At 40.0% G+C, this 24,493-nt stretch overlaps 2 long non-coding RNA genes across 2 annotated transcripts in view; both read left to right on the forward strand.

Annotated features, from left to right (window-relative positions):
• The window catches only part of LOC137226362 (uncharacterized), a 684,033-nt gene that overhangs the window by 295,791 nt on the left and 363,749 nt on the right, over window positions 1–24,493 (forward strand). The gene's annotated exons all lie outside the window — the stretch shown is intronic.
• The window catches only part of LOC137226367 (uncharacterized), a 58,868-nt gene continuing 47,886 nt past the window's right edge, over window positions 13,512–24,493 (forward strand). Inside the window, exon 1 of the long non-coding RNA XR_010944328.1 lies at window positions 13,512–13,718. This is a non-coding gene — a long non-coding RNA (uncharacterized lncRNA). The remainder of the gene's footprint in view (window positions 13,719–24,493) is intronic.

Raw genomic sequence — 24,493 nt, forward strand, 5'->3', positions numbered from 1 at the left:
AAGACACTGTAAGAAAGAAGGGGGAGTAGCCTTGAAAACGTTTTCTTGTTATCTTCTCAAGTTTAAGAGAACTAAAAGAGATTGAGGAAAAATAATTCTCTTCCCATTGGAAAAAAAATTACACTTTTCTTTGTTCCTACAAAAAATTGACAAAAATGGATCAATTAAGCTGGAAAGCTGCATAGCCACTTCCTGTCTTCCTCTTTGTGTGTCATCCCATTGTAAGTAGCAAGAAAACCTTTCATAATGGATTGGGACAAGGCCAGGAATCATTGAATGTTTGGAAGCTGTGCCCAGACTATTCTGCTTATAACAAAGAGAATAAAGTATATCATTTGTCATAGTTTCCACATGACTTCAATATTGCATGTGAGCTAACTACTCTTTCCCCATCTGATCAGGGACGTTACTGACAGAGATACAGCAGGCCCCTCTTGCGACTAAACACATGAATGCCGTCACCAGATCCCAGGCAAGTCCACCTACCAGCTTTTGTAAAGTTACTGTACGGATAATGGAAGAAAACAGCTTAGATGTGCGTCTCATGTTACAGATAGGACAGTTTTGGTCATTTAAGTTTTTAGAATGATCACTGTGTGTAACAAGACAATTGTTGCAGTATTTACAGAGTTTTTGCTTTTTTTCATTTTTCAAACCACATGATGTTTCCTTCATTCAGGCAGATGGGTGGTTCTCAGCTCATCACTTCAAGGAAGGGATGTACTGCTGGGAAAAAAATAAAGCTGCCTTGCTTACCATTTTATTTCAAAAGTTTTAGTCCTATAGGCAAATCAAAGGACAAGCATCAGTTACAGATTTAGGAGATGATACACTGAAATAATACAAGCTAGCCTACCTGAGGCAAAATAAGCATTTTCTAAGTGGAGCAAGGGGGAGAGGAGAGAGTATCCGAGTAAAGCAAGGAGGCATAAGTATCGATGGGTCCTTGGAGGAACATTGAACCTTGTCCCCTAGAGACATCTTGGAAAGAAAACCACAAGACCTCTGGGCCACTTTCATGTATTAAATAAATCTCAGTGCAGCCCTGGTTAAAACTTCCATCTTCATTTCTCTCTTCTGCTCTTTGAACCTGAGGCTTGACTCCTGGCTGCAGTAAGGTCAGCATGGCTTGCTCTGTTCTCTTCCTCTGCCTTTTTTCTTTGGTTCTAATTCCCTTGAGGTTAGGGAAGAAACAAAAGTTAAGAAGAATTTTTTTAAAATGGCAGACACTTTCTCATTTAACTGGTGTGCACCTTTGGGTGTCACTGCTTTCCTGCCCAACCACTGATGGCCTCGATGTGCGAGCATCCCTGTGAGAGAGCAGCCGGGGACCCTCAGGAGCCTCCTCAGGGCAGGATCTCCCCCGCCCTGTCAGATCCCATTCAGGAAGCACTCCCCATGGCCTCTTGTCTCCCCTTTTCCTGGTGGAGAACTGGCTGATGACTCAGGCCTGCTGCCTTCAGAGGTGGCACCTGTGGGACACAGCACTCACTCCTCCTCACCGTGCCTCATGGAGACACCCAGGCAGCCCCAATGCTGCCCCCCTTCACTGTACCATCCTTCTCTGATTTCCTCATCTTCTGCTTAAGTAGATGCAAAAATAGATCAAAATCTGCTCCAGAAACAGATATCCAAAGACAGAATGCCATGCAGTTTTCCTTTTTACTCCGATGATCTCTGTCTTTAAAAGCAAGTATTTTAGGATAGCGATGTCTGAAGTGGCTCATGGGGAAAGTGGAACACTCTGATGATACTGTTCTGCTGACTGCTCCATCCCTCACATCAGCTAAAGAAGTGAAGATCAGGGGTTGCAGGGTCTGTACAGTTGCTTCTTCATAAATCCTAGAGTGCCTGGCTGTGAGTTGTTCTTAATGGAAAATGGTGAACGCTTAATGCCTCTTGGTCCCTAGTTCTGGGTCCCAGCTGCCAAATTTGTGACAATGAAAAATGCTCCAGAGTACATCTTATTCATCTAAATGGAAAAAAAACTCTTTGATTCTATAAGTGATTCTAAATAAAGGTTTCTAATTCTTAAGACAAAATAAAAAAATATACATATATAGTCCAATATTTTATATTGTGTAATTTATATATATTATAATTAAATATATTCCAATAATATTAGTAATATCAATTAATATTTACCAATTAGATGAGCTTGAGGAACAAAATTCAATAATAAGCCCTGCACCAACCAAGTCACCACAGATACAGGAAAAGCAAAGCCTGGCTGTGAGGATATGGCCGAAGATTAAACACGGTCATAAAACAATTATAAGTCATCATTGTGGTCTCTCCTGGAAATTATTAGGAGAACTATGAAGGCAGAGGTTAGATAATTATTGTGCTATATTTTGCAGTAAAGAAAATTTTATCAGTGTTGTAAATTGCTTTCTTCAATATGAATTTTAAATATTGTAAAGAATCCAGAAAGAGTGAAAAGATTAATTAAAATTATGAAGTATAATATATTTAACCTTTAGAACAGAGGAGGAAATATTAAGACTCATGGCCTTTAACATATAGAGAGGTTTTGTTTTTTAATTAAAAATAAAGAATGAAAACAAATAAACAACGAACACTTACAAAAATCTTTGATCCAACAGCGGCCATCATCATAACAATTGCCCTTGGCATAGAATTCAGACTTTCTCCATTTCACGTTTGAGTACCTGCAGTTACAAAAGGCATTCCACTAACAGCTGGCCTAGCTCATTAACGTGACAAAAACTTGCACTTACGTCAGTTTTATACCAAATCTCACCATTCATTAAACCATGGATAAATTTCTTTTTGCTGTTGTTGAAAACAAAAGTCATTACCTTGTTTATCATTAAAAAAGAGAGTTTTTTTTTTACTAATCAAAATAGGGTATGGTTTAATCAGAATAAGGTGTTACGTGCATTAGGTGTCCCCAGGTGGGTTCTGAGGTTCTCTAACCACTTAACATCTAAGTGAATACACAACACATACATTTTCATATCATCCATCCTCCTGAAATTCAGCAGTCTTCCATATTTTTCAGAGTTTTTCAGAGTAAAATCTCCCAGTCACTTGAACCAAAATCATCAAGTAACTCACTAAAAAAGTAAACCCCCCAACCTCATGCCAGACCTACTGAATCAGAATCTGTTGATCAGAATAAGACATATTTTTCCTAAATGTGATTCTTAAATGTACAGTAAACTTTGACAAATACTGTCCAATTGGTTAACTCTGGAGTTTTTATTTTTTAATCTCATCTTATATTGCCTGCAGCATTTACTTTATCTCAGAAATCCCTTCATCTTTAAACATTCTTAAGCCTTAGTTTACCTCAACTGAGGATGGGTTAATATTACTTTGCGGTTTTTAGATTATAAAATGAGTTGTAAAGTGCTTAGCAATGGACTTGGCATATGGTAAGTGTTCCATAAATGATAATAAAGATGATTGTGGTAATGATGCGAATGACAAAATAAGGGCAGGTGGAAACAAGGATCCCATGATAATTCTCTGACCTCTTTCCCTGAACACACTGGGCAGACTTTAAAGCTGTAAACCCAAAAGATTAAAATTAAACAAAACCAGATGGTGTGGATAAAAGAATACCTCTCTTTCCCTAAATCAGGAAATTTCCACTTCTGCTTTCCTTCTTTGTAGACCTTGCCTCTTCCCCTCCCCACACGGGAGGGGGGAGGAGGGCTGATTCTGTTCGCAGTCCATTTATGAGTAGGAAATTAGTCCTTAGTCTAACTTAAAATGTAGGACTCAAGACTCCACTCACTCTGCTTATATCGCTTGCATTTTAAGTCTTTGCCTACCTGTGATAATAAGCAAATCTAAGGAGAGCTAATTTAGTACACTGTGATTTAGTACGCTCTTTCTCTTTCTATTTTAGCTCACATACTTGAAAATCACGTCAACCCTTGGCTAGTTTGATGCGTGTCCTATCTCTCCTACTCATCCTTATAGGAATTCTGAGCTTGCTTTTCTGGATTCAGAAGGAAGTAGGAAACTCCACTTAGGCCTGAACCTCAACCCACCTTTCCTGCTTTAGAAGTAATCAGGTCCTGGTTCGGCTGAAAGTCCTTCTTCACTTTCCATTTGTATTAAGCTAATACATATAAGCATCCTCAGGAATCTTCCCAGTGGTGAGCAGGGCAGGATTTGGCCAATCTTACGTCCCTGGAAATATCATCATGGCACATAAAATCCCCACTTCAAATGGAAATTACCAAACAGTTTAGTTGAATAATAATGAATATATGACATATCCAAACATGTGGGATACAGCAAAAGCAGTACAGAAGGTCCCTGACTTACGGTTTTCTGACTTATGATGGTATGAAACTGATATGCATTAAGTAGAAACCACACTTCAAATTTTGAATTTTGATCTTTTCCTGGGCTAGTATGCTCTCTTTTGATGCTGGACAGCTCCCAGCCAGTCACTGGATCACAAGGGTAAACGACCATCACACTAGTACCAAACGTAAAATAGATAGCTAGTGGGAAGCAGCTGCATAGCACAGGGAGATCAGCTTGGTGCTTTGTGACCACCTAGAGGGGTGGGATAGGGAGAGTGGGAGGGAGACACAAGAGGTAGGAGATATGGGGATATATGTATATGTATAGCTGATTCACTTTGTTATAAAGCAGAACCTAACACGCCATTGTAAAGCAATTATACTCCAATAAAGATGTTAACAAAAACAAAACAAAACCGGTCTGAACCCAGACAACCACTCTGCTTTTTGTTTTCAGTACAGTATTCAATAAATTACATGAGAGAGTCAGCACCATATTATAAAATAGGCTTTGTGTTAGATAATCTTGCCCAACTGTAGGCTAATATAAGTGTTCTGAGCACGTTCAAGGTAAGCTAGGCTAAGCTATGATGTCCGGAGTTTAGGTGTATTAAATGCACTTTTGACTTAAGATATTTTCAACTTATGATGGGTTTATTGGAACGTAACCCCACTGGAAGTCAAGGAATATTTGTAATTAGAGGCAAATTTATGGATTTAAATTATATTTGTTAGGAAAGAAGAAATGTTGAGAATCAATAGTCAAACTTGCAACTCAAAGAAGTGGAAAAAGTAGCAAGATAAATAAAAGAAAGTAAAGGTAGCAAATAATAAACTATGTGCGGAAATAACTAAATTGACCAACTTTCACAAGGAAAAAAAAACAAATATATAAAGAACCCCTTACCCGTTAAAGTAACTGAATCCATAATTGAAGGATTATTAAGTTTCTCCCATAAGTGAAACTATGCTTAGATGGCTCACTAGTGAACTTCCTGAAAATTAAAAAAAAATTATTAAAAACCTTGCACAAATTATTCTATAGATAGAAAAGGAGCCATAAATTGCAACTTATCTAATGAACTATTATCATCTTGATACCAAAATCTGACCTAAACATTTTAATGAAAGAAAAAGTTGAATACCAGTATCACTCAGGATCCTGGACAGAATGAACAGTAATCTCTGCTGCCTGGCTGTGTCACAAGATTTCATTCTCCATAGCACTACTTGGAAAGAGGTTCTGGGTGCTAACTAACTACTTCTTCGAGGAGGGGAAAACACCAAAGATGCCCTGATTCCAGAACCCCAGCTGCAGGGTTTGTGTACAGGCTGCAGGTGCCTGGGGAGCACTGTGTCTCCACAGCACAGAGGTAAGCGGCTGAGTCTTCAGGTTTAGGGGCTGTGATGTGCAGAGAGCTTCCCTTCTTTAACAAGGTGGCTTTTAGTCTTTCGTTCTGCTTTTCCTCCCCAACTGAGTAAAGACGGAAGAGAAGTTCGGGTCCCTTCCCAGGATCCTGTCTATACCACAGTAGCCCGTTAAAATTGCTGGCCGTGTAGCTGCAGTTGAGGATGAGACTGTCTCCCTCCTGGATTTTCAGGGTCTGAGGACTCTGCTCCACCTTGTCTTCTCCCCTCAACCCTGTTCAGGAAAACAAAATCAGAAATGAAACAAAGCTTTCAGTTCAGCAGTTTTGAAAAATCCCAACAAAAAGCCTGGGATGAGCTGAGACTAAACCCCTCTCTCTCTTCTCTCCAGCTTTGGATAAATGTGCCCTTATGGTTCTCATCTCTTAACCTCCAACTTACAGCCAAGCTGAAGCCACAAGACTATGAATGCACATTCCAGCATGTTCTCCATCCCGATATCACACTCTTGATACAATTTTAATGATTCCAAATCTTCTCCCCTGAGGAGCTGCTCCTCTGTCTTAGTTCTCCTTCTCTAATGCACGAGATAGCCTTTCTGTTGGTGGCTCAGCCAATCAAGAGCAAATCCTCTAGTAGCTGTCATGCTTTTGACAGTTAAGGCACTGGAGGAATGAGAGGAATGGAACCACTGCCACCTGGTGGTCACAAACACAAACATCTCACAGGACCCACTCCATGCCCCCTACAAAGACAAAAATTGATGGGAGGACATTTTTTATATTGGTGGGCATAGTGCATATGAGGTTTAAAGTAGTAATCAGAAAAGCCTTCTCTGCCTGCAGTTTGAATCGTTTCATTTTTCCTTGTTTGGCCTTTAAAGCTAAACTGCTACCAGAGGTTATAAAAGTTGAACCCAAGCATAGGTGTAATGGATTGTGTTTCTCTTTATAGTACACAAGAATCTCAGCAGGTGAGACCTTAAAAGGACTAGAGTGCTGAAAAAAGCGGGGGGATAAAATAGCTGTGGATATGTCTGGAGACCTCTTTGACAGAGAATTGGGAACATAAGTTAAGAAACCATTGCTTCAAATAATTTTATGCCTGGCTACAGGGACCAAGTGCAACTACAACTCAGGGTCACGAACTTGATAGATCTTAGGAGAACAGGAGGGAAGAGCATGGCAGAGGGAAAGCAGAGCTCTCCATTCTAGACCCTGGAGAGATCAGAACATCACAGAGCAGAGTGGGGAACAGGAAGATACGTATAGCAAAACTAGTATGGTTTAATTTGTTTGGTTCTATGACACTCCGCTGGGTTTTTTGTTTTGTTTTGTTTTTGTTTTTACATCTTTATTGGAGTATAATTGCTTTACAATGCTGTGTTACTTTCTGCTTTATAACAAAGTGAATCAGTTATACATATACATATGTTCCCATATCTCTTCCCTCTTGCGTCTCCCTCCCTCCCACCCTCCCTATCCCACCCCTCCAGGCGGTCACAAAGCACCGAGCTGATATACCTGTGCTATGCCGCTGCTTCCCACTAGCTATCTACCTTATATTTGTTAGTGTATATATGTCCATGCCTCTCTCTTGCTTTGTCACAGCTCACCCTTCCCCCTCCCCATATCCTCAAGTCCATTCTCTAGTAGGTCTGTGTCTTTATTCCTAGCTTCTTCGTGACATTTTTTTTCTTAAATTCCATATATATGTGGTAGGATACGGTACTTGTCTTTCTCTTTCTGACTTATTTCACTCTGTATGACAGACTCTAGGTCTATCCACCTCATTACAAACAGCTCAATTTCGTTTCTTTTTATGGCTGAGTAATATTCCATTGTATATATGTGCCACACCTTCTTTATCCATTCATCCGATGATGGACACTTAGGTTGTTTCCATCTCCAGGCTATTGTAAATAGAGCTGCAATGAACATTTTGGTACTTGACTCTTTTTGAATTATGGATTTCTCAGGGTATAAGCTCAGTATTGGGATTGCTGGGTTATATGGTAGTTGTATTTGTAGTTTTTTAAGGAACGTCCATACTGTTCTCCACAGTGCCTGTATCAATTTACATTCTCACCACCAGTTCAAGAGGGTTCCCTTTTCTCCACACCCTCTCCAGCATTTATTGTTTTTAGATTTTTTGATGCTGGCCATTCTGACCGGTGTGAGATGATATCTCATTGTAGTTTTGATTTGCATTTCTCTAATGATTATTGATGTTGAGCATTCTTTCATGTGTTTGTTGGCAGTCTGTATATCATCTTTAGAGAAATGTCTATTTAGGTCTTCTGCCCATTTTTGGATTGGGTTGTTTGTCTTTTTGTTATTGAGTTGCATGAGGTGCTTATAAATTTTGGAGTTTAATCCTTTGTCAGTTGCTTCATTTGCAAATATATTTTCCCATTCTGAGGGTTGTCTTTTGGTCTTGTTTATGGTTTCCTTTGCTGTACAAAAGCTTTGAAGTTTTATTAGGTCCCATTTGTTTATTTTTGTTTTTATTTCCACTTCTGTAGGAGGTGGGTCAAAAAGGAACTTGCTGTGATTTATGTCATAGAGTATTCTGCCTATGTTTTCCTCTGAGAATTTGATAGTTTCTGGCCTTACAGTTAGGTCTTAATCCATTTTGAGGTTATTTTTGTGTATGGTGTTAGGGAGTGATCAAATCTCAAACTTTTACATGTAGCTGTCCAGTTTTCCCAGCACCACTTATTTAAGAGGCTGTCCTTTCTCCACTGTACATTCCTGCCTCCTTTATCAAAGATAAGGTGACCATATGTGCGTGGGTTTATCTCTGGGTTTTCTATCCTGTTCCATTGATCTATCTTTCTGTTTTTGTGCCAGTACCATACTGTCCTGATTACTGTAGCTTTGTAGTATAGTCTGAAGTCAGGGAGCCTGATTCCTCCAGCTCCGTTTTTCGTTCTCAAAATTGCTTTGGCTATTCGGGGTCCTTTGTGTTTCCATACAAATTGTGAAAGATTTTGTTCTAGTTCTGTGAAAAATGCCAGTGGTAGTTCGATAGGGATTGCATTGAATCTGTAGATTGCTTTGGGTAGTAGAGTCATTTTCATAATGTTGATTCTTCCAATCCAAGAACATGGTATATCTCTCCATCTATTTGTATCATCTTTAATTTCTTCCATCAGTGTCTTATAATTTTCTGCATACAGGTCTTTTGTCTTCTTAGGTAGGTTTATTCCTAGATATTTTATTCTTTTTGTGCAGTGGTAAATGGGAGTGTTTTCTTGATTTCACTTTCAGATTTTTCATCATTAGTGTATAGGCATACCAGAGATTTCTGTGCATTAATTTTGTATCCTGTAACTTGACCAAATTCATTGATTAGCTCTAGTAGTTTTCTGGTAGCATCTTTAGGATTCTCTGTGTATAGTATCATGTCATCTGCAAACAGTGACAGCTTTACTTCTTCTTTTCCGACTTGGATTCCTTTTATTTCCTTTTCTTTTCTGATTGCTGTGGCTAAAACTTCCAAAACTATGTTGAATAAGAGTGGTGAGAGTGGGCAACCTTGTCTTGTTCCTGATTTTAGTGGAAATGCTTTCAGTTTTTCACCATTGAGGATGATGTTGGCTGTGGGTTTGTCATACATGGCCTTTATTATGTTGAGGAATGTTCCCTCTATGCCTACTTTCTGCAGGGTTTTTATCATAAATGGGTGTTGAAAGCTTTCTCTGCATCTATTGAGATGATCATATGGTTTTTCTCCTTCCGTTTGTTAATATGGTGTATCACATTGATTGATTTGCGTATATTGAAGAATCCTTGCATCCCTGAAATAAACGCCACTTGATCATGGTGTATGATCCTTTTAATGTGCTGTTGGATTCTGTTTGCTAGTATTTTGTTGAGGATTTTTGCATCTATGTGCATCAGTGATATTGGCCTGTAGTTTTCTTTCTTTGTGACATCCTTGTCTGGTTTTGGTATCAGAGTGATGGTGGCCTCGTAGAATGAGTTTTGGAGTGTTCCTCCCTCTATATTTTGCAAGAGTTTGAGAAGGATAGCTGTTAGCTCTTCTGTGTTTGGTAGAATTCGCCTGTAAAGCCACCTGGTCCTGGGCTTTTGTTTGTTGGAAGATTTTTAATCACAGTTTCAATTTCAGTGCTTGTGATTGGTCTGTTCATATTTTCTATTTCTTCCTGATTCAGTCTTGGCAGGTTGTGCATTTCTAAGAATTTGTCCATTTCTTCCAGGTTGTCCATTTTATTGGCATAGAGTTGCTTGTAGTAATCTCTCATGATCTTTTGTATTTCTGCAGTGTCAGTTGTTACTTCTCCTTTTTCTTTTCTAATTCTATTGATTTGAGTCTTCTCCCTTTTTTTCTTGATGAGTCTGCCTAATGGTTTATCAATTTTATGTATCTTCTCAAAAAACCAGCTTTTAGTTTTTTTGATCTTTGCTATCGTTTCCTTCATTTCTTTTTCATTTATTTCTGATTTGATTTTTATGATTTCTTTCCTTCTGCTAACTTTGGGGGTTGTTTGTCCTTTCTCTAATTGCTTTAGGTGCAAGGTTAGGTTGTTTATTCGAGATGTTTCCTATTTCTTAAGGTAGGATTGTATTGCTATAAACTTCCCTGTTAGTACTGCTTTTGCTGTATCCCATAGATTTTGGGTCGTCGTGTCTCCATTGTCATTTGTTTCTAGGTATTTTTTTTTATTTCCTCTTTGATTTCTTCAGTGATCACTTCGTTATTAAGTAGTGTATTGTTCATCCTCCATGTGTTTGTATTTTTTACAGATCTTTTCCTGTAATTGATATGTAGTCTCATAGCGTTGTGGTTGGAAAAGATACTTGATACAATTTGAATTTTCTTAAAGTTACCAAGGCTTGATTTGTGACCCAAGATACGATCTATCCTGGAGAATGTTCCATGAGAACTTGAGAAAAATGTGTATTCTGTTGTTTTTGGATGGAATGTCCTATAAATATCAATTAAGTCCATCTTGTTTAATGTATCATTTAAAGCTTGTGTTTCATTATTTATTTTCATTTTGGATGATCTGTCCATTGGTGAAAGTGGGGTGTTAAAGCCCCCTACTATGGATGTGTTACTGTCAATTTCCTCTTTTATAGCTGTTACTATTTGCCTTATGTATTGAGGTGCTCCTATGTTGGATGCATAAATATTTACAATTGTTATATCTTCTTCTTGGATCGATCCCTTGATCATTATGTAGTGTCCTTCTTTGTCTCTTCTAATAGTCTTTATTTTCAAGTCCATTTTGTCTGATATGAGAATTGCTACTCCAGCTTGCTTTTGGTTTCCATTTGCATGGAATATCTTTTTCCATCCCCTTACTTTCAGTCTGTATGTGTCTCTAGGTCTGAAGTGGGTCTATTGTAGACAGCAAATATATGGGTCTTGTTTTTGTATCCATTCAGCCAATCTGTGTCTTTTGGTGGGAGCATTTAGTCCATTTACATTTAAGGTAATTATCGATATGTATGTTCCTATTCCCATTTTCTTAATTGTTTTGGGTTCGTTATTGTAGGTCTTTTCCTTCTCTTGTGTTTCTTCCTAGAGAAGTTCCTTTAGCAGTTGTTGTAAAGCTGGTTTGGTGGTGCTGAACTCTCTTAGCTTTTCCTTGTCTGTAAAGGTTTTAAGTCCTCCATCAAATCTGAATGAGATCCTTGCTGGGTAATCTTGGTTGCAGGTTTTTCTCCTTCATCACTTTAAATATGTCCTTCCAATCCCTTCTGGCTTGCAGAGTTTCTGCTGAAAGATCAGCTCTTAACCTTATGGGGATTCCCTTGTGTGTTATTTGTTGTTTTTCCCTTGCTGCTTTTAATATGTTTTCTTTGTATTTAATTTTTGGCAGTTTGATTAGTATGTGTCTTGGTGTGTTTCTCTTTGGATTTACCCTGTATGGGACTCTCTGTGCTGCCTGGACTTGATTAACTATTTCCTTTTCCATACTAGGGAAGTTTTCATCTATAATCTCTTCAAATATTTTCTCAGTCCCTTTCTTTTTCTCTTCTTCTTCTGGAATCCCTATAATTTAAATGTTGGTGCATTTAATGTTGTCCCAGACGTCTCTGAGACTTTCCCAGTTCTTTTCATTCTTTTTTCTTTATTCTGCTCTGCAGTAGTTATTTCCACTATTTTATCTTCCAGGTCACTTATCTGTTCTTCTGCCTCAGTTATTCTGCTATTGATCCCATCTAGAGTATTTTTAATTTCATTTATTGTGTTGTTCATCGTTGTTTGTTTCATCTTTAGTTCTTCTAGGTCCTTGTTAAATGTTTCTTGCATTTTGTCTATCTATTTCCAAGATTTTGGATCATCTTTACTATCATTATTCTGAATTCTTTTTTAGGTAGACTGCCTATTTCCTCTTCATTTGTTAGGTGTGGTGGGTTTTTATCTTGCTCCTTCATCTGCTGTGTGTTTTTCTGTCTTCTCATTTTGCTTATCTTACTGTGTTTGGGGTCTCCTTTTTGCAGGCTGCAGTTTCGTAGTTCCCGTTGTTTTTGGTGTCTGTTCCCAGTGGCTAAGGTTGGTTCAGTGGGTTGTGTAGGCATCCTGGTGGAGGGGACTAGTGCCTGTGTTCTGGTGGATGAGGCTGGATCTTGTGTTTCTGGTGGGCAGGTCCACGTCTGGTGGTGTGTTTTGGGGTGTCTGTGGACTTATTATGATTGTAGGCAGCCTCTCTGCTAATGGGTGGGATTGTGTTCGTGTCTTGCTAGTTGTTTGGCATAGGATGTCCAGCACTGTAGCTTGCTGGTTGTTGAGTGAAGCTGGGTGCTAGTGTTGAGATGGAGATCTCTGGGAGATTTTCACCGTTTGATATTATGTGGAGCTGGGAGGTCTCTTGTGGACCAGTGTCCTGAAGTTGGCTCTCCCACCTCAGAGGCACAGCACTGACTCCTGGCTGTAGCACCAAGAGCCTTTCATCCGCATGGCTCAGAATAAAAGGGAGAAGAAGTAGAAAGAAATAATTAGTAGAAGTAGAAAGAAAGAAACAAAGAAAGAAAGAAAGAAGGGAGGGAGGGAGGAAGGGGAGAAGGAAGGAAAACAGAAAGAAAGAAGATAAAGTATAATAAAATAAAATATAATAAAGTTATTAAAATAATTATTAAGGGAAAAAAATAAAAAATAATTTTAAAAAAACGGACGGATAGAACCCTAGGGCCAATGGTGGAAGCAAAGCTATACAGACAGAAGCATACACACTGTCAAAAAGAGGAAAAGGGGAAAAAATCATAAATCTTCCTCTCAAAGTCCACCTCCTTAATTTGGGATGATTCGTTGTCTATTCATGTATTCCACAGATGCAGGGTATGTCAAGTTGATTGTGGAGCTTTAATCCGCTGCTTCTGAGGCTTCTGGGAGAGATTTCCCTTTCTCTTCTTTGTTCTCACAGCTCCCAGGGGCTCAGCTTTGGATTTGGCCCTGCCTCTGCGTGTAGGTCGCCGGAGGGCGTCTGTTCTTCGCTCAGACAGGACGGGGTTAAAGGAGCCGCTGTTTCGGGGGCTCTGGCTCACTCAGGCGGGGCGGAGGGAGGGGCACTGAGGGCGGGGCGAGCGTGCGGCGGCAGAGGCCGGCGTGACGTTGCACCAGCCTGAGGCGCGCAGTTCGTTCTTCCGGGGGAATTGTCCCTGGATCCCGGGAACCTGGCAAAGGCGGGCTGCACAGGCTACCCGGAAGGGGGGTGTGGAGAGTGACCTGTGCTCGCACACAGGCTTCTTGGTGGCGGCAGCAGCAGCCTTAGCGTCTCCTGTCCGTCTCTGGGGTCTGCGCTTTTAGCCGCGGCTCGCGCCTGTCTCTGGAGCTCCTTTAAGCAGCGCTGTCAATCCCCTCTCCTCGTGCACCAGGAAACAAAGAGGGAAGAAAAAGTCTCTTGCCTCTTCAGCAGGTCCAGACTTTTCCCCGGACTCCCTCCCGGCTAGCCGTGCCGCATTAACCCCCTGCAGGCTGTGTTCTCGCCACCAACCCCAGTCCTCTCCCGGCGCTCCGACCGAAGCCTGAGCCTCAGCTCCCAGCCCCGCCTGCCCCGGCGGGTGAGCAGACAAGCCTCTCGGCCAGGTGAGTGCCGGTCGGCACTGACTCTCTGTGCGGGAATCTCTCCGCTTTGCCCTCGGCACCCCTGTTGCTGTGCTCTCCTCTGTGGCTCCGAAGATTTCCCCCTCCGCCACCCGCAGTCTCCGCCCGCGAAGGGGCTTCCCAGTGTGTGGAAACGTTTCCTCCTTCACATCTCCCTCCCACTGGTGCAGGTCCCGTCCCTATCCTTTTGTCTCTGTTTATTCTTGTTTCTTTTGCCCTACCCATGTATGTGGGGGGTTTCTTGCCTTTTGGGAGGTCTGAGGACTTCTGCCAGCGTTCAGTAGGTGTTCTGTAGGAGTTGTTCCCCGTGTAGATGTATTTCTGGTGTATCTGTGGGGAGGAAGGTGATCTCCGCGTGTTACTCGTCCGCCATCTTCCCGGAAGCCCCACTCCATTGGGTTTTGTCATTGAACATGCGTTGATGTTGCAGAGTTGACCACCATTTATACAAGCTCTCCTCAGACTTGTCCGTAGAGCACACTCTACCCCCATTAGCTACAACCCATAAAAAGAACATCAACCCTCAGACGCACTGCTTTGATGTCACTTCATCCCTCACCCACTCAGGGACTAGAAAAGAATAAGCTGCCCAGAATTATTGCACTAACAGTGTAGGTATGGGGTTTGTTGTTCTTTAACGTTTTCTTTGAAAATCTGATAATTTCTCAGTGATCTAAAAGTCATTAAACTAACTTGTATCCATTTTCTCATCCTTTGATTTCATTTATTCTAGTCACACTTAGCAAACTGTGACTCTTACAAATCATATTTAAAAGGCTGTGTTTCTCTGTTTCTGAATGTTTGTCTCAGAAAGAACGTGAAAAAGATAACTGCAGCATTAATGCAGCAGCTGTTTGTAGGATAGACTCTAAAAGAACCCAGAAGCTGAATGTGTGATGTGTAATGAAACCAAGGAGATGATTTACAGTTGTGATTTTTATGAAATTTCTTTGTAATTTTAAAAAACATTTTTAATTTGAAATAATTACAGATTCATAGAAGTTTCCAAAAATGTACAGGGAGACTCTGTGTACTCTTCACCCTATGTCCTCCAGGGGTCTCTAAACCAGGAAATTAACATTAGTAAAACACACAGGGCTTATTAGATTTCCACAGTTTACATGCAGCCATTTGTGTGTGTGTGTGTAGTTATATGCAATTTTACACATGTACAGATTCATTCATTCATGCATATCACATGTATAGCTTCGCTGCCACAATGAAGGTGCACAGCTGTTTCATAACCACAAGGCTTCCTCATGCCACCCCTTTGTAGCCACACCCACCCCTTCCCTAGTCATTAACCCCTGACAATCACTAACCTGTTCTTCATCCCTACTTTTTTGTTATTTTAATAATGTTATATAAATGGAATTATATAGAAGTAAGCATTGAGATGTTTTTCACTCAGAATGAGTAGTAAAAACATGAGATTTGTCCAGGTAATAGTGTGTAACCAACCTGTTTGTTTCTTTTTATTTCTGAGTAGTATTCCATGGCAGGGATGTGCCACAGTTTGTTTAACCAGTCACCTACTAAGGGACATCAGGTTTCCATATTTTGGCTGCTATGAATAAAGCTGTTATGAATATTCAGGTACAGATTTTTATGTAAATGAAATCTTCTATTTATCTAGGATAAGTATCCAAGTCTGCATTGCATGTTTAGTTTTATAAGAAATTGCCAGGCCATTTTCCAGAGTGCCTGTATCATTCTATATTCCCATCAGCAGTTTATGAGTGATCCAGTTTTCCCCACGTTTGCCAGAATTAGGTGTTGTCACTATTTTTTATTTTAGCCCCACTGATAGTTGTATAGTGATATTTCATTGTGGTTTTAATTTGCGTTTCTCTGATGGCTAATGATGTTGAGCATCTTTTCATGTGCTGATTTGCAATCTGTATATCCTCTTTGGTGAAATATCAATCTGAGTCTTTCACCCGTTTTTCTAATTGGTTGTTCATTTTCTATACCATTTAGCTTTTAGAGTTCTTTATATATTCTAGATACAAGTACTGTGTCAGATACATGGTTTGTAAATATTTAGCCCCAGTCTGTAGCTTATCCTTTCATATTCTTAACAGGGTCTTTTGTAGAGGAAGAGTTTTTAAATTTGATTCAGTTAGGGGTGCGTGCGTGTGTGTGTGTGTGTGTGTGTGTGTGTGTGTGTGTCTGTATCATGCTTTTGGTGTCAAATCTAAGATTTACTTAGCTCCAGTCCTGAAGATTTTCTCTTATTTTTTTTCAAGTTTCATAGTTTATATTTTACATTTAAGTCTATGATCCATTTTGAGTTGATTTTTATAATGTATATTTTTAAGAAGATGTTTTTTAGAAAAGAGGAATCTGTCATCATCTTTGTCTTAAGCTTTACCTATTTGCTGTTATCAAGTAACTAGTTCAAAGCAACATAACCAAAATGTAGCTTGAGCACTTCTCATAGAAGACTGAAAAAAACTTTTATGCTTTGAGCCTGTGAGCTTCCCTTTTTATACTTACTGTGATTTCTCTAAATTAAAAGTAAAGTTAAAACTATAGTACAAACCCAAACCCTTCTCAACATATCAGCCTCTGAAATCATCTATCACGTATTACAGGGCAATGTTTTCTAGTGTAGATTTGGAAAATGGTTACATCTATCTTATGATCAAGGATAACTGTAGTCTTTCCTAAAATTCACATTCTTTTAAACTTTAAAATTCTCTGAGAAACAAAATGCCTATTAATATTTAAGTCATCAAAGTGAACTAAAGTGAGAGTCTTTTCCTTGCTATAACTTCTTTCCTATAATTGAGCATGTGTTTCTTGAAAAAGAGAATATTCTCTACAAATTGTCACAAGAAAGAGAATTGCCTCTTTCTCTTATTACTTTTTGCTAAAATTACATGCTTCCATCTACCTTTTATCACAGTCACCATTCCAAGGTCAAATAGCTCATTTCCCCAAGGATGTAGTGATTCTTCTTTCTACTGTGCCAGAGGCAGAGTCCTGATTTTTGCTCTCATAGGAGAACTTTTAAAATACCAATATTACAATCGAGGATAATACTTCCTAAAAGTTTTCTTAAGGGTTGAGAATCCAGGAAATTAAAAGGATTCTTGATTGAAATAATTCAGCCCTTGGAACCAGAATCAGGAAATTAGAAAAACAGACAAGACATTTTTCTTGTCTCAGGCTAGGACTCCCAATGGTAGGAATATCTACCCCCAAACTAGGTCACTAGACTGGAAATAAAAAATATACAAAGAAGCAGAACAAGTGATGGCAATGGTAAAGATAAATAGAAACAGATAGTTCGACACCATCCAATTGTACTCATGGGCAACATCTAGTGTATGGAGAACACCTATTATAAAAACGTCATTTCCTTTGAGCCCTAGGAGTTAGGATGGAAAGGAAAAGTATTGAGACTCAAAGAGAACTAAGTTAACTGAGATTTTCTTTTGGCCTGGACCACTCCCCCACTCTCTGCCCACTACCACCCTTAGTTTTATAGGACTCATATCTCTAGCCACAGGAAATAAATATTTGAGGCCGAAATTCTAAGATAAAAGCCCTAGAGAAGAAAGCAGAAAAGAGATAATACAGGAATACGTCATCAGCAGGTGAAACCGGAAGACCCACCGATAAGAGGGACTTCCAAGTCCACAAGAAAATGAATTCGATATACATCTTCCTATAGACTCACTCAGGTGATGAAGATGGCTCTGTCTACGCCAACAAGAGGGAGACCATCTAATTGCAAACCTGAAAATAGTACCATATGACGAAAATCTGTACAAACAGAAAGGGGATTTATGGTACATGGAAATAGAAGTATCCTTATGGTGATGAGAATTGGACGAATACAAGAACTAATTGATACACAATTATCTAACAGCATCCAAAAGGTAGAAGCTCTGTATCTGTTGATATTATCAATTAATTCATTCTTCAGTTAGCCAATATATAATGTGCAACCACTATGTGCCATGTACTGTGTAATGTACAATACATACATGTTTCCTGACTGTATGGAACTCACAGTTACAGGCATAGCAGGAATTTTAGAAGTCTATACATAAGTATAGATATAGATGTAGATTATAAAAACATATTAATTGCAACACTTCCTTTTGTCTTGGACTTGGAAGAGAGCCTTCAGTACATGAGAACCGATGGAGAGAGTCCACAATACATGCTTGGGTACACTTCCAAAACATATATGAAGTGCATTTGTTCAACTTTCCTTAGCCTATCATGCAGAGTAATGATATATGAGAAAACTGATAATTCACTGAAGAGTTAGAGCAAACAGAAGTGAAGCTGTGATGGTGTGTCTTCCTCAATCTTCCTCAAGCCAAGTTAAAGGAGATTCAGAAGATTGGCTCAGAGAGTTTGAAATGAATCCCCTGGAGTTTGGAGGATTCAGAGGGTCACACTAGGCGGCAATGACAATTTCTCTCACTTTACTGTACTTATGGCCAGAATGCTGATTACTCTGTTATTTTTATCTCTGTGTATATGTGACAGAAAGGTGGCTCATACTTGTTAAATTGAGTGAGAAGCTAGAGAAAGTAGATGATGAGGTATGACACGGAGTCATGTAGACATGAGTAAAATGTCAGAGAGAGAGAGAATAACACAAAGAGAGGACACAGTCTAGAGCTAAACCTTGCAGACACACAATAGTTAATGACTGGAAGGGAGCTGAAGGTTTGTGCGGGAGTGCGAGAGGAAACAGCCCAAGAAGTAGGTACAAACCTCAGCGAGTGTTTTGTCAGAGAAGAAGCTGTTTCTCTAAGAAAGAGAGAAACTTTCTCTAAGGAAGAGAGGATTTGAAGCAAGAGTAAATGGTCACAACTCATGTGTCTAAAGTTTCTGAAAGGTCAGGAATGATGAGGTTTGGAAATTGCGGTTGATTTACAACACCGAGGTTATTAGCACTCTTTGAGGGCTTAGCTAGTGGAGGAATTAAAGCCAGATATATGTATACCCTTTAATGCAGAAATTCGAATATATATGCCCAATAGCAGTGTGTAAATATGTTCACCAAAGAACGTGTATAAGAATATTCATAATACCACTATTGATAACAGCCAAAGGCAGGAAAAATCCAAAGAACCAGTTAAGCAGGTAGCTAAATAAATTCTGGTATGTTCATACAGCAATGAGAATAAACTAAACTGAATACAACATGGATGACTCTTAGAAATCTGATATTAAGAAAAATATCCAGATAGAAAAAAATCCAAACTATATTATTTTAGTTGTATAATGTTCAGAAATGGGCAAAACCAATCTATCTATGGGACTGTGGTTTCCTTGGAAGGATGGTAGTGACCTGAAGGGGATAAAACAGGGCTTCTGAAGAGCAAAACCAAGCAAGAAAGAGCAGCAGGCCCAGCTTCAGTCTCTGGAAGCTCATGAATTGTTCAAATGAAGCTTCACAAAGTCCCTTTTTTAACACCAGGACAGACTTGGGGTTCAGTATGACAAGCATCAACTATAGCAACACAGGTTGCAATAGGGAAGTCATTGAGGTTTGGGGTCTTTCAGGTTTTTCTAATCACGTACAAGAGATCCAACATTAGTTGACTGCCATTTACCAATCATATATATCCCATGTCCATAAATTTTAGTTTATTTGCAATGAATAATCTAGAAATACCCTGGGTGTCCTGCTAAGGTCATTCTGGAAAAGAACTTAGTACGGAACAACTCCTAAAAACTCCTCTTTACTTTTCAAGTATAAATGAGATTACTGTGTCCACAAATAGTTCAGCTCAGGAAACCCCAAAGGCCTCAGGTGACCTCAGAGGAAGCAGAAAACAAGTTACAGGCACACTGTTAATGCATTCCTTCCCAGATGGCATTTACTTATTTATTGGCAAAATAATCTGATGGAGATATTAGAAAAATTAGAGTTATGTGACAATCAGGAAAATTTAAAAAGGCGATTATGATTAGACAGCTCATTGATTAAGGAGACGGGATATGATTTGCGGGATGTTAGGGATCAAGTAGAGACTAGTGACCGTGATTTTACAATGGCTCCAGTTTGAGCTGGTATGCATGTTATCCAAAACATTTTAGAAGATTTCTCGGACTTTCAAAGTACAAATAGATTGAAATAATTGTTAAAGAAGATAGGTCATTGATTATTTTCGGTCTGGTATTTTTAAAAATTTTTGCTAACTTTTGGGAATCCTCCTTTGAGTACCTCTCGCCAATACCGCTTCCTGCACCAGATTCTAAGATACATTTTTCCTGCTTCAAATCTTTGATTTATTCCCTTGTAACCTACTTACGTCTATTTTCTTCATTAAAAGTTGTCTCTGAAAGACTTTGCTTACTTCCAATACGTTTTACGAAATTTAACTGTTTAGTTAATTACTTCATGGCTTGGCTACATACGTCTATCATGTTCTCTCTCTCTCTCTCTCTCTCTCTCTCTCTCTCTCTCTCTCTCTCTCTCTCCTTCTCCCCGACACACACACACACACACACATACACAAACACAAACACACACGCACACACACACACTTATGCTTTCTTTTCTGGAAAGTTGTTTTGTATTGGGATCATTGTTTTTTGTATAGTAGGGATAGAAAATCCTTACACAAGGAAGAATATCTTTCTTTTTGGATTTCCAGATGAAAACATATCCACCAGGTTAATTGCCACCTAATATCACCACACAATAGCACAGAGACATTACTCTCTCAGATGTTATATTACAGCTACTCTGAACATATGTGGTACAGAATTGTCTGAAATTGAGGCCATCTGGAGTCATTAGGAGCTAAACTGTAAAGCAAAGCCTTGATGTAAGAGAATTTTCTGTAACAGGCAAAATATGAGTGTTTAGTAGTTGTAGAGTGAAAATGTGCTATACTCCAGGGTCACAGAAATGATCAGGGAGCCCATACCAGAAAGACTAAAGGTAAATTCCTCTTCACCTCCTGGGAATTGTCAAGGAAATCATCAAATACCCGTGTGTTCATTCCAGCATTATTTGTTACTGTGAGTAAAACAATCTAAAAAACTAGTAAGACGGAATTTGCCAAAAAAGTATTATAACATCATACATTGGGGGCTTCCCTGGTGGCGCAGTGGTTGAGAATCTGCCTGCTATTGCAGGGGACACGGGTTCGAGCCCTGGTCTGGGAGGATCCCACATGCCGCGGAGCAACTAGGCCCGTGAGCCACAACTACTGAGCCTGCGCGTCTGGAGCCTGTGCTCCGCAACAGGAGAGGCCGTGATTGTGAGAGGCCCGCGTACCACAATGAAGAGTGGCCCCCGCTTGCCACAACTGGAGAAAGCCCTCGCACAGAAACGAAGACCCAACACAGCAAAAATAAATACATTAATTAATAAACTCCTACCCCAACATCTTCTTAAAAAAAAATCATACACTGGAATATCGCCATGAGAATGTGTGATTTTGATCTGTAAATAATGCTGTGCAAATAATTATTTCATAATATACTGTTGGGTAAAAACGCAGAATGGAAAATATCCTATAAGATGTGATTCTGTACCAGACTTTTTCCTGACTAGTAGAATTTTTGAGTTGTTCTGTTTTGTTTTGAGTATTACTTCTTTGGATATTCTATTTTATCTGCATTAAACTTGCATATAGAGAATGTGATCAGGTAATGGGGCTGTTTCTGAGCAAACTGAAGAGCTTCATTCCTCCTTGGTGTCAAGACTTGTGGTGACATTTATTCTGTGTCCATCATTCCAGGTCATTCATGGCACAGCATGAGACAATGGGACAGGGAGAGTCCAAGAAGTGCCATTTAACAGATACTTCAGATCTAACATAATGACAAGACTTAGTCAGCAATGCATGAATATTTGTGCAGTGAACCTAAAAGTCTTAACAATTCAGGTGCAGATTTGGCCAAATATTACTGAATTTTTTTAAACCAAATCACTTGCTTTAATATAATCACCATAAAAAAGTTTAAAATTTTTTTGGCAAATGATCTACTTCAAGATGAAGAATTGAAGATAAAGATGCTTTTGATGAATGACACTTTTAGATATGTTCTCTGAGGCAGAGAGATAGCATTTACCTTAGAGTGAGGTTTCCACTTCTAACTCCCCTGCCTTGCTGACATGGCTGCTGCCTTCTCCTGTCCTTACCGAGAATCTCACTAAGGTTTTCATAGCTGGGGGACACCTCACGTTGAGATCTGAGGTTTCTGTGGGTTCCCACAGGGACCTGCATCACTGTGGTCTCTCAGAGCACAGAAATACACCGCTGAGTCCCCAAGCTGCAACGGTGTGATGGTAAGGCTGATGGAACTGGCCGTTTTCTGGAAGTTCAAAAACTACCGACCCTCTGTTGTATTCACTCATTGTAAGACTCCTGATGAATAAGGAAAATCATTTCCCCACTTGGTGTTTGTTTGTACCAGAATAAATAATAACTATAACTACTAGCTTCATATACACAATCCAAGGTTACATCCTCCTTCTCCAGCATAAAAATTTCTGGCTGGTCCTTTATGTTTTCAATTCTTTTTTTGTTTTTTTAAGAAGATGTTGGGGGTAGGAGTTTAGTAATTAATTTATTTATTTTTGCTGTGTTGGGTCTTCGTTTCTGTGCAAGGACTTTCTTTAGTTGTGGCAAGCGAGGGCCAGTCTTCATCGCGGTGTGCAGGCCCCTCACTATCGCGGCCTCTCTTGTTGTGGAGAACAGGCTCCAGACGCGGAGGCTCAGTAGTTGCTCCGCGGCATGTGGGATCCTCCTAGACCAGGGCTCGAACCCGTGTCCCCTGTAGTAGCAGGCAGATTCTCAGCCACTGTACCACCAGGGAAGCCCCTGGCTAGTCTTGAGTGACTTTCTGGGCTGTGATGGATCCTGGGGAGAAGAAAAAAATTTATATATATAATATATAATGAAGAGAGACAGACAGAGAGACAGAGAGAAAGAATTAGGCTGATTCTCCTGGTGGAACCCCGAGGGCTGCAAGGGACAAACATAGGACTAAGACTTCTAATTCCTCTACCCATTACTCAACTCTCCTACACACCACCAGACAATAATAACCTGCCCTACCCCCAAACATGGGAGCTGAGTGGAGCTGAGTCTGTTTGTGGCCATCCTTACCAGCCTTACCAAGGCGGATGGAGGCTATGACAGCTCTCAGCAGGCCAGGGAACCCCATGTTGGAAGCTGTTCCTCTGAGTGAAATGTGCTGTGTTCTGTCTCAAATTCGGGTCTAAATGCCTGCCCTGTGCCTGACAGGGCACGTGCACAAGTACTGAAGTGTGAGATGCTTCTGCACCAGAACAGGAAATGTAACTTGCTGCTATCAGTTTGCCTGTGGCACGTCATGGCTTGTTGACCTGGTTGGTGAATCTAACCTGCCTATTTAGACTTTATTGTAATTAAGTTGACAACAATTATATCAGTGCTGCAGTCATTTGCATATGCAGCCAATGCATCTAGGATAGACATAAGTTTTATGAGCAATACAATTTGTTATGATTATGGTGACTTCTGAGAACAAATAGTCATCCATGTTTTTGTATAGCTTTTTTTTTTTTTGGCCTGCAGCCAAACTCTACAGTGAAATAAGCTCACAGATTCTTCTTCCGGACAGGAAGGTCAAACTATTTACCCTCAGTCATCATAACTGTTCTTCCTTCACTCCAAGGCATTGGTTCCTGGGGAAATTTACATTGGATAAAGTTCCTTGTCTGCTTAATGCTATCACAGCAAGTTTCCTGGTGGACAAAATTTGTCCAGCTGTACGTGTCTAATGCCAATCAATAGTCAGTCTGTGCTAGAAACACCTTGCTTTCAAGTATCCCATCCTATAGTCAAAATGAAGGCAAAATCACCAGACCATGCATTCCTAGTTCCTTATATCAAAAATGTAGCCATTCAAAAATCACAAATGCCTTTTCATCCCACTGCTGCAGCAGCTCTGGCTCATTTCACTGAGAGCAGCGCCTCAACAGCGTTACGTCTCAGCCGCGTGAAAATTTGTGTATGATTTGCTTGGCATCCCTGTGCTGATTTATGATTGTGATTCAGCTGATGCAGCATTTAGTCATCTATTCCTTTTCTCTTCCCTAAATGAATATATTAATATCGTGACATCTAACATCCATCTTACATTAAGAGAAAATAGATGTTTTTGAAAGTCAGTCTACATAAGGGAGGAGTCTTTCTGGCTGAACACGGACGCTTCTGGGGATCATCGCTTGGGTCTTCTTTAAGACTGACATCCACCCTATTCTCCCTGAAGAACAAGTCCCAACCTCCTGGGTTTCTAGGAATTAGATCTGAGCTTGATTTATTTTCCTGAAAAGCTCTAAATAAACTAAACACTGCCCAAGGAGAGAATATACCTCCTCCTCCGAAGACTGCTCACTTCAGCCCTCCTGCTCCCCTTGGGTTTGTGTTCAGCTCCCCCTGCAGCCCCTCTCACCGTGTCGCTCAGAGCACAGTAGTACACAGCCGAGTCTGATGCTTGCACTGAGAGTTTCTGCAAGTGGAAGGAGCTGTCACTCGTAACAAGAGTGGCCTGAAAACCTTGATGCTCTGCCCTCTGGTTTGCCTTCGAGCCCTTCAGGAGGAGTTGCGGAGCTTTGTTGAGATACTGGACGTACCAGAAAAGATAGGGATTTGAATCAGAGGTCTGGTAAGTGCAGTGCAGGGTCCTAGGCGCCCCCTCTGAGACAGTCACTGGGCCTTCTGTCTGGTTCACTGAGTCTCCATTGGTCCCTCCTACAAGAGAATCACTTTTTTATG

The sequence above is a fragment of the Pseudorca crassidens genome, chromosome 1 (assembly GCF_039906515.1).
Source record: "Pseudorca crassidens isolate mPseCra1 chromosome 1, mPseCra1.hap1, whole genome shotgun sequence".
In the NCBI taxonomy this organism is placed as follows: domain Eukaryota; kingdom Metazoa; phylum Chordata; class Mammalia; order Artiodactyla; family Delphinidae; genus Pseudorca; species Pseudorca crassidens.